The 9,401-nt window shown below is 37.9% G+C and overlaps 1 pseudogene; it reads right to left on the bottom strand.

Annotated features, from left to right (window-relative positions):
• LOC102836250 overlaps nucleotides 1-4,463 on the bottom strand; it is an 18,357-nt pseudogene extending 13,894 nt beyond the window's left edge.
• Nucleotides 4,464-9,401: the final 4,938 nt, after the last annotated feature.

The raw sequence follows: 9,401 nt of genomic DNA, 5'->3' as shown, positions 1-9,401 counted from the left end.
TGATGGACTCAAGTGTGGCAGCGGTAGTGAGGTTGGCCCAGGATCGGACATTGTTTCGTTCTGCTGTGCATGGGGTCGCTATGAGTCAGTTCTGACTCGATGGCACCTGACAACAACAAATATGTGTCAGAAATTACTTGGCAGCACTTAACAATAACATAATGCAACACATTTTGGAAACATGTACACAACTGGGAAATAGGCAAAAAAGAAAATTGTTAATTTGTGACTTTTTGTGGTATAATTTTCCCCTTTTAGCATCCCAGTATAGAAAGAAGTTTGATTTATACAGAAATATATATGCCTCTGGAGTCCTGGTGTGGTGCTACTGGTTAATGTGCTACACTCAAAGTCAGGTTGAACCGCAAGGTCAGCAGTTCAAACTCACCAGCTGAGCCTTGGAAACTCTCTACAGGATCACTATGTGTTAGAACTGACTCGATGACACTTAGCAACATATATGCTTTTAAATATAAGCTTTTATATTCACAAATTACAAAACTTACCTCTTTAATACTACTCAAAATAGCTGCACTTGCATAGGAATTTTCACTTACCTAAAATAAACTCCAATAAAATAATAGTTGTAATGATATTTATAGCTAACATTTATTTAAGGCTTATTTAGGTACCAGTCATAGTATGGCATTGGAGGATAAGCACTGGACTAACCACAAGGTCAGAGTTTCAAACCCACAAGCCATCCTCAGAAAGCCTATACAGAGTCACTATTAGTTGGAACTGACACAACAGCAGGTAACAACAATAACATAGTTCTAAGTGGCTTGTAAGTATTAGCTTATTATTTTTCACAATGTTCCTATGAGATAAATACTGTTACTACTCCCATTTTACAGATAAGTAAGCTGCAGGAGTCCTGGTGTAGCGTTGTGGATTAATGCACCAGACAGCAAAGCCATGTGAACTGCAAGGTCAGCAGTTCAAGCTCACCAGCCACTCCTTGGAAACCCTATATAGGATTACTATGGGTCAGAACCAACTTGATGGCACTTAACAACAATAACAAGTTGCAATGAAAAAAAAGAAAACAACAAGAAAAAAAAAAAAAAAACACTTTGAGAAAACACTTCCTCAACTTGAACTCTTCTCTCTATAGAATGAAGAATTTTAGAGGATGAATCATTATTGCTGCACCACTCAGTTTGTCATACTGTGGTGCCTTGTGTATTTCTTTGATACTAGAAGCTATGTTACTGGTATTTCAAAAGTTAGCAGAGTCAGTCATGGTGAACAGGTTTCTGTGGAGCTTTCAGACTAAGACAGACTAAGAAGATGACGCTGGTGATCTACTTCTGAAAATGAGTCAGTGAAATTTTTATGAATAGCACCAAAACTCTGTCTGAGGTAGTATCAGAGATGAGGCCCTACCTCTGGTTGGAAAACACCCAAAACACAATGGCTGCAATAGCAGACTGTGAGGATGGCACAGGATAGGACAGTGCTTTGTCCGTAGGGTCACTATGAATCAGAACCAACATGAAGAAAATAACAACTAACAACATCATTATTGCTAAGGTCAGGAAATAGTGAGAGGATTTCAACTTAGAATACAATATATTTATAGAAAGAATTTAAGATCAAACTTTCACAAGTTCAAGCCCCACATATATATCAGCTGAATTTGAGGCAGATTTTGATAAATAAAGCAGAGAAAATAAAGGATAAAAAATAAGCTGAAAAAAATGTTTCTCCAAACATATTCAGAAAGACAAAAAAAAAAGACAGACAGAGAATCCTATATAACACATGAAATTAGTTATAATGGAATGAAAAATTAAGCTACGAGGAAAAATAATTCTAGAGCTGGGTATGCTGTCTGACATGGCCTCTGTTTATCACATGTGAAATATGGCTATTTTATTTGTGGTATGCTGCAAGTGAAGGTTCACATCACAGTTCTCAGATTTAGTATGAAAATCAATTAATGAATGAATCAATAAATAAATATAAAAAAAAATATTTTACTCCCTCCACCAAAAAATAATCTTCAAATTGATTCCAATTCCTGGTGACTCCAATGACATTTCCAAATAATTTGTTTGATATAATGGACATATTGAATTAAATGCCCACTGTCATTAAGTTCATTTTAATTGATAGTGATAGGATTCATAGGACAGAGTGAGTGTTCCTCAGGGTTTCAAAGACTGCAAATCTTTATGGGCTCAGACAGCCTCATATTTCTTCTGTAGAGCAACCAGTTGGCTTGAACAGCCAACTAAGTGGCTAACAGACAAATTCTTAAGCCACAGTACCAACAGGGTTCCTAGTGTATTAATATTGGTGATGTTAGGTGCCTCGAGTCAGTACCAACTCATGGAGACCCATACACACACAATGAAACACTGCTCTACCCTGGGCCAACCTCTCAATCATTGCTACGCCTAAACCTATCACTGCTGCCACTGTGCCAATCCATCTCATTGGGGACCTTCCTCTTTTTCTCCTACCCTCCACTTTATCAACACACTGTTCTTCTGCAGGGAATGGTCCCTCCTGATAATATGTCCAAAGCATGAGAGAGGAAGTCTGTTCATCCTGGTTCAACGAGTACTGTGGGTGTACTTTTTCTAGCACAGATCTTGGAAAAAGATAAGGTTGTATCATCTGCATATCACAGGTTTTTAATGAGCCTTCCTCCAAACCTGATACCATGTTTCTCTGCAGATACTACAGCTTCTCAGATTATTTGTTCAGCATACAGATTGAATAAGTGTGGAGAAAGAATACAACTCTGGCAAACACCTGATTTTTCTTGTAGGCATATGAATATTATCCTATCACATACAGTATTGTACTTCAAGGCAGATCTTGATATGTTCATTTTGATGATGAATATGACACCATTCCTCTTCTATTTGTCATTCCTGTTATAGTAAACCATGTGATTGTCAGATTAAATAGCCAATACCAGTCTATCTCAGCTCACTAATGCCTAGGATATAGATATTTATGCATTCCATTTCATTTTTGACAATCTCCAATTTTCTTAGCTTCATGCTTTGTATATCCCATGCTCCAATTATAAATGGATGTTTACAGCTGTTCCTCTTCATTTTGAGTTGTGCCCTCTCAGCAAAAGAAGGTCCCAAACTTTACTCCATTCATGTCATCACTGTCAACTCTACTTTGAGGAGGCAACTCTTCCCCAAGCACCTTATGAGTGCCTTCCGGGTCTATATCTGAGAATATTCTGGTGCTCTTCATCATGTTTAATATTCAATTATCTGGTGCTGACATAAGATTTCCAGTGAGTGAATATTCAGAAGTAGTCTGCCTCTCCTTATTCCTAGTCTGTCTTCACCTAGAAGCTCAGCTGAAACCTGCCCACCATGGGTGACCCTGCTGGTGTTTAAAGTACCCATGGCATAGCTTCCAGAATCACAGTAACACTCAAGCCACCATAGTACAACAAACTGACGGACCAGTGGTGGATTGTACTAGACAGAACATAAAGTCAAGTGTGTTATTTCTTGTTGCTTCTTGTATTGGTACAATCAGAAATTTTAAACTGCAGAGCTGCAGTTTTCCTATTGCTGTGGTGCAGGAGAAGCCTAGGGCAAGAGAGAGAAGTATGGCTTGCTCAAGGCATGATGTGACTCTACTGTTGTAAGAATAATCGGAATCCTTTGGGGGATTGATTGCTACATTGGTCAAGAGGAAGAAATATAACAAAGGATTTTGAAATGATTCACTACAGGTGTGAAAATAATAAGCATCTACAAATTCCAGTTTTCCCTCTGTGAAATGAAGTATAAAATATTGCTGCCTCCACAAATCATTCAGGAACCCTGATGTCACAAATGGTTATGAGGTTGGCTTTAACTGAAAGGTTAGATGTACAAAGCCACCCAGTGTCTTCATGGGATAAAAGATGTGGTAATGTGCTTCTGAAAAGATTACACTTAGAAAACCATCTGGGGCACTTTTGCTTATTAACATGATGTTAACATGTTAACATAACATAAGTCACTTAAGTAACCACATGTAACATTGGTATTAGAATGAATTTCCATAGTCCATGGAAAACATTTAGCACAGTGATTATACCTAAAACTGTTGGTGGCTTTACCCAAAAACTTTTTAGCTTTTTTATAACTCATGGACAATTACATTATTTGGTGTAACAAATACTCCCCAAGTTTTGATGGCTCTAAAAAGAGCATTTATTTTCTAGTCCTATCATATGTTGTCAGGAGGGATCTGATCATCAGTCACCCAGGGATCAAGACTGATGAAGAAGACATCAATGGTAAGGTAAAAGAAAACAGAAAATTTAGGAAGAAAAGATGAGGAAAATAGAAGACAAACATCAGAAGGGCAGAAAGTAAACTTCTAATCCATGCAAGAGTTAGCTCAGAGAATGGAATGACACCTACTCTCCGACTACTTTCTTCATACTTATATCCAAAGAACCCAAGCTTTAGTATTGTCAAAGTCATCTAATCCTTTGCATTCATATCATATCGAATATAATTTTATTAAACTCAAGATCAATCACCAGGAAAAATTAAAACCAAATCCATTTCTGTCAAGTCAAATTCTGACTTATAGTTGTCCTGTAGGGCAGGAAAGAATTGCCCCATACATTTCCAAGGCTGTAATCTTTACGGAGGAGTCCTGGCATGGCGCTGTGGGTTAATGTGCCAGACTGCAAAGCCATTTGAACTGCAAGGTCGGCTGTTCAAGCTCACTAGCTGCTCCTCGGAAACCCTGTAAAGGGTCGCTGTGGGTCAGACCTACTCGACAGCACTTCACAACAACAACACCAAATCTTTCCAGAAGCTAACTACCATAGATTTCTCCCGCAGAATGATTGGTGGGTTCAAATCTCCAACCTTTAAGTTCAAAGACACGAACTTAACCACTGTGCCACCAGGGCTCCTTACCATGAAAAATCAGAGATAAATGATTTATTTCACAGATAGGAATTTGTGGTGGTTCATGAACACTGCAGGGGTCAAACTGATGAAAGGTCAGAAAAAAGAGAAAGAGTTGCATGGGATAGAACAGAAAGGCAGAGTTAAAAGAATTACACAGCTGGGGCCTCTCTCTGTTATTCAAAAAAGATACTAGCAAACCCCATGGTTTCTGCTGGCATCTTGTTTTCCAGAGTCCCCTCCTGCTGTGCTAATGAGGTGAAAAGTGACCTGCCTGCTCATTTTCTGGCTCCTTACTTAGTAATGGTGTGACATGCTGAAAAGCTGACTGCGTGTGCTGTGTGAGAGATTAGATCGTGCAATACCTAACAGATGCTCCTAGGGTCTTTGAAATAGCAAATCTAAAGTTTCTGAACTGCTTGTGTTTTTCATCTAAAATGCTGAAGGAGTAACATTGCTCCTGTTAATTTCACATACTTTCACATATGGTTCCTTCATTACAATGTGTCACAAGCTAGTTGCCTACAAATTACTCAGTTTACTGTTCCAATCAATAATTATGGGATATGAAGAGCCCTCAAGTGTCCAATTCCATCTGATGATATATTTGCACTGTGATCCTTCTAAGAAAAGAAAATGTCTTTCTTTTGATGAAATTAATATCACTGGATGGAATTAATATTACTTTTTAAGGTTAGACTTGCAAACTCAGATGTCGAGGGGCTTATTTCTTTTTGCGACCAGATGAAGAACATCTCCATGGTTATGGCCTTGGATGTCATAGAGATAGTGTGTTAGTGTTGTGTGTGTGTGTGTGTGTGTGTGTGTGTGGTAGAGAGAAGTGATAAGGAGGAGTTTATATGAAAGTGAAAACACTTGAAATTGAATTGTTGTTAAGTGCCTCAAGTAGGTTCAGACTCAGTGTATAAGGTTTCTGAGGAGCGACTGGTGGGTTTGAATCACTGACCCTGCAGTTAACAGCCAAGTGATTATCCTACAGCACTAGACCATAACTTCAAAAACAACCAAACAAAACCACTGAAATAAAGAAACTTAACTATGGACTCCTGATGTTGTGCTGTAGGATAAGCACTAGACTGCTAGTCATAAGGTTGCATTTCCAACCCACCAGCTGCTACTTAGAAATCCTATACAGGGTTGTTATGAGTTGGAACCAACTCCATGGCACTTAACTTAGCATAAGACAGTAGTCCTGCTGTGTTTAAGAGCCTTAAAATACCTGGGGAGCTATTCTACTCTGTTCCATAGGGTCTCTATTAGTCTGAATCCACTCCATGGCAGTGGGTATTTTGTTTTTTGCTTTTTTGCTGGGGGGCAGGGAAGGGTCCCACTAACTGAAAGATTTGAACCTACCAACATCTCCGGAGAAAATCAACACAAAATTTGCTATGATCATACAATTAAAGAGTAAAATGAAATAGCAAACCTAAATTTTTCTCCTTTGTCAATACTGAAAATGTAGCAAGTTTCTTTATCAGAATGTTATTGTTGTTGTTAAGTGCCATCCTTTCTGTTCCAACTCATAATGACACTGTGAAGGGTTTCCGAGGAGCAGCTGGTGAGGTTGAACAGCCAACCTTGCAGTTCAAACAACTTTGCAGTCTGGCGCATTAAACCACAGCGTCACACGAGGCAATGGCTTAATTGTACCTGTTGAGGAAATGCTATTTAAGGATTGGCTCATTCATTCTTCTAAAAGCCAAGAAAAGATTATCTTTATTGTGACTGAAGTAATAACAAAGGAGACACCAGTTAGATCCCTTAAAGTTATACAACTGTATAAGAGGATGAACAGAGCAGAGACTAGAAAAATAACTTGCAGCTTTCTACCATGGAATCAAGAGTTATAGTCTAGTTTTTTTAAAATAGAACAAAATGTTTAAAGAGCAATTACACATTAAGTTTAGAGACCAAGAGAACTGACTGGTTTCCAAATGTTTGTAGGACGATCTGAACCTTCTGATTCCTTGAATGGGAAAGTGTTTTTGTTGTTTCCTTCTTATCCTTTGCTATAGTAAAAGGGCCTGAGGCTCTCTGCAATCTAGGGAGTGGATTGAAATTTCTAAAATGTGCAAATATTTAGCTGTTTGGAACTCTGGATTTCCCGAGCTATTATATATATATATATATATATATATTGTAAAGGGAAAGAAAGGGAAACACATTATTCAGAGGAAATAAAGGTAAGGGAACACCTAGGCTTAGAAAACATAAATGAACTGAGAGAAGATTTCTTCCCTCTGCCCTAAACCAGAAAGATGTAGCAGAAAAAGACAAAAGGAGTAGAGAGGAGAGGACCAGAGTGGAAAGGAGAGAAAACTGGGAAGTATATCTGACACCTACCTACACTCACTGAGGTAAGAGCTGCTTATAGATTATCTATTTTTACAGCCCAAGCTTTGTGCCAAAATAGCAATGAACGTCATGGGGGTCGCTGTTGATGGGCTCCAAAGCCAGAAAGGAGCTGAACCTGTGCCCACTGGCTCTCTGACCTTTGATTAAGTACCACTCATTGCCTGGGACCCAAGCCATGTAGCTTTTCTTGATCAGCAACCATTTTCTCTTAAAACATTATCTTGCAGGGCTTTGTTCACATCTGACTCATTTCATTTTGATATATACTTCTATAATACTTTTATGTCCCAAAGACAGGAAATTCCTGCAGGTATAGTTTAGGACTCCTGGTGTGACACTGTGGGATAAATACTGAACCTCAAGGTCATTTAACCCACCAGCCACTCCTCTGAAACCCTATACAGAGTTGTTAGGAGTTGGAACTGAAACAACAGCACTTAACAACAAAAACATAGTTTAGGAATGAGAAAGGAATATAACAAACACGTCTTGAAGTTTCTTGACTTAGTAATGTGGTCCCTTTACCACAACATAAAAAACTAATGTTAATATGAAATTAAGAATTTATTTACACAGTTAACTGTCCAAGGCACCTGAGATAAGTATTATGTCACAAAGAGGAAGGACATTAGCTAGAATATAAAATCTGCAAGGATGATGCTTTCTTGGGGAAGGGTATAGTTGTTACAAGTAGGTAAAAATTAAGCTATTATAGATCTAGCTAAGAATACCATGATAATCTGGCAAAGGGAAGTACAAAAAGTTCATGTTGCATTTTATGAATTTTTGTTTTTTCTAAGCAATGAAGCTACATGAACCTTTTCATAATCTTCTGAATTAAAATGTGGGGTATTGTTTTTCTGTTCCAAGCCTGGTAGCATGCAACTTATAAAAAAAATTTTCAAATCAATATTAAGGACATGTTTAAAAGATAAATGAAAATTTAAAGCAAACAGTTTTTTATTTTTAAAAAAGTAGTCCAATTTTTATATAAGAACTAATATAAATGCCTATGTATAAATCACCCCACTATACTACCAACAAAATTGGACTTTTCATCTAGAAAAATGTTTCAGAATTATTCCACAGCCTAAGGAATACAATAATATTACTTTTAACAGGATGATATCTTGATGTGCAAGAAAAAAAAAAAAAATTGTCTTACCATCAAAGACTAAAATCACATCTGTTTCCTATCTTAGGTTCATTACCTAAAACTTATGTAACTCAATCTTTCTAGTCACCTTGGAGTCCTCCTGTGGTGCTGTCGGATAAGCCCTGAACTATCAGTGGAAAGTTCGGAGGTTCAAGCCCACCTGCTGCTTCTTGGAAACCTTATACAGGATTGTTATGAGTTAGAACTGACTCAACAGCACTTAACAACAACAGACACCATAAATCTTTTCTAAGAGAATAAAAAGGAGGGGACTATTAGAAATCACAGTTCTTGTTATTGCACTCAATTATTGAACTCACTGATACAAGATCTTCAAGCAGGAACTGGATCTTGACTCAGAAACGGATCAAACAGTAGTTCTATTACAAGAAACAATCTCTTCAGGGTTCTTGGTTTTGAGAAGCAGACTCCTAACCCCTTCCCTTTGCCCACCTACTCTCTCATCAGATGATTTAATCCACCCATTGTATATTGTAAATAGATAAAGAGGTTTTTTTTTGTTTTGTTTTGTTTTTAATTATAAAAGAAACTTCTCTTAGATACATTTGTGTGTTCCGCTATGGAGAACACAGGATGAAGGGAATTATATCAAGGTGAAAATGCTCTGGATTAGGCATCAACCAATGCAAAAGCATTTTCAAGGGACCTAAATTCAATTCCTCCCTATTGCACCTCAAGCACAACCACCATCTATCTCTCAATGGAGGCTTTCCTGTGGTTATGAGACTTCACCGGTTTTGGTGGAGATTCCAAACTATGTTGGGCTAGAAAGAAAGGCCTGGTGATCTACTTAAGAAAACAAAACAAAACAATGAAAACACTCTGGACACAATAATCCCACCTGCAACTCATCAAGTGAATGGTACAGGACCAGGGAGCATTTCTTTTCTTTGTACACAGGGTGACCATGAGTTAGGGTTAACCTTGGTGGCAGCTTACAACAGTAA

This window comes from Chrysochloris asiatica, unplaced genomic scaffold (assembly GCF_000296735.1).
Source record: "Chrysochloris asiatica unplaced genomic scaffold, ChrAsi1.0 scaffold00191, whole genome shotgun sequence".
In the NCBI taxonomy this organism is placed as follows: Eukaryota; Metazoa; Chordata; class Mammalia; order Afrosoricida; family Chrysochloridae; genus Chrysochloris; species Chrysochloris asiatica.
This window is presented reverse-complemented; position numbering and strand designations above follow the sequence as displayed.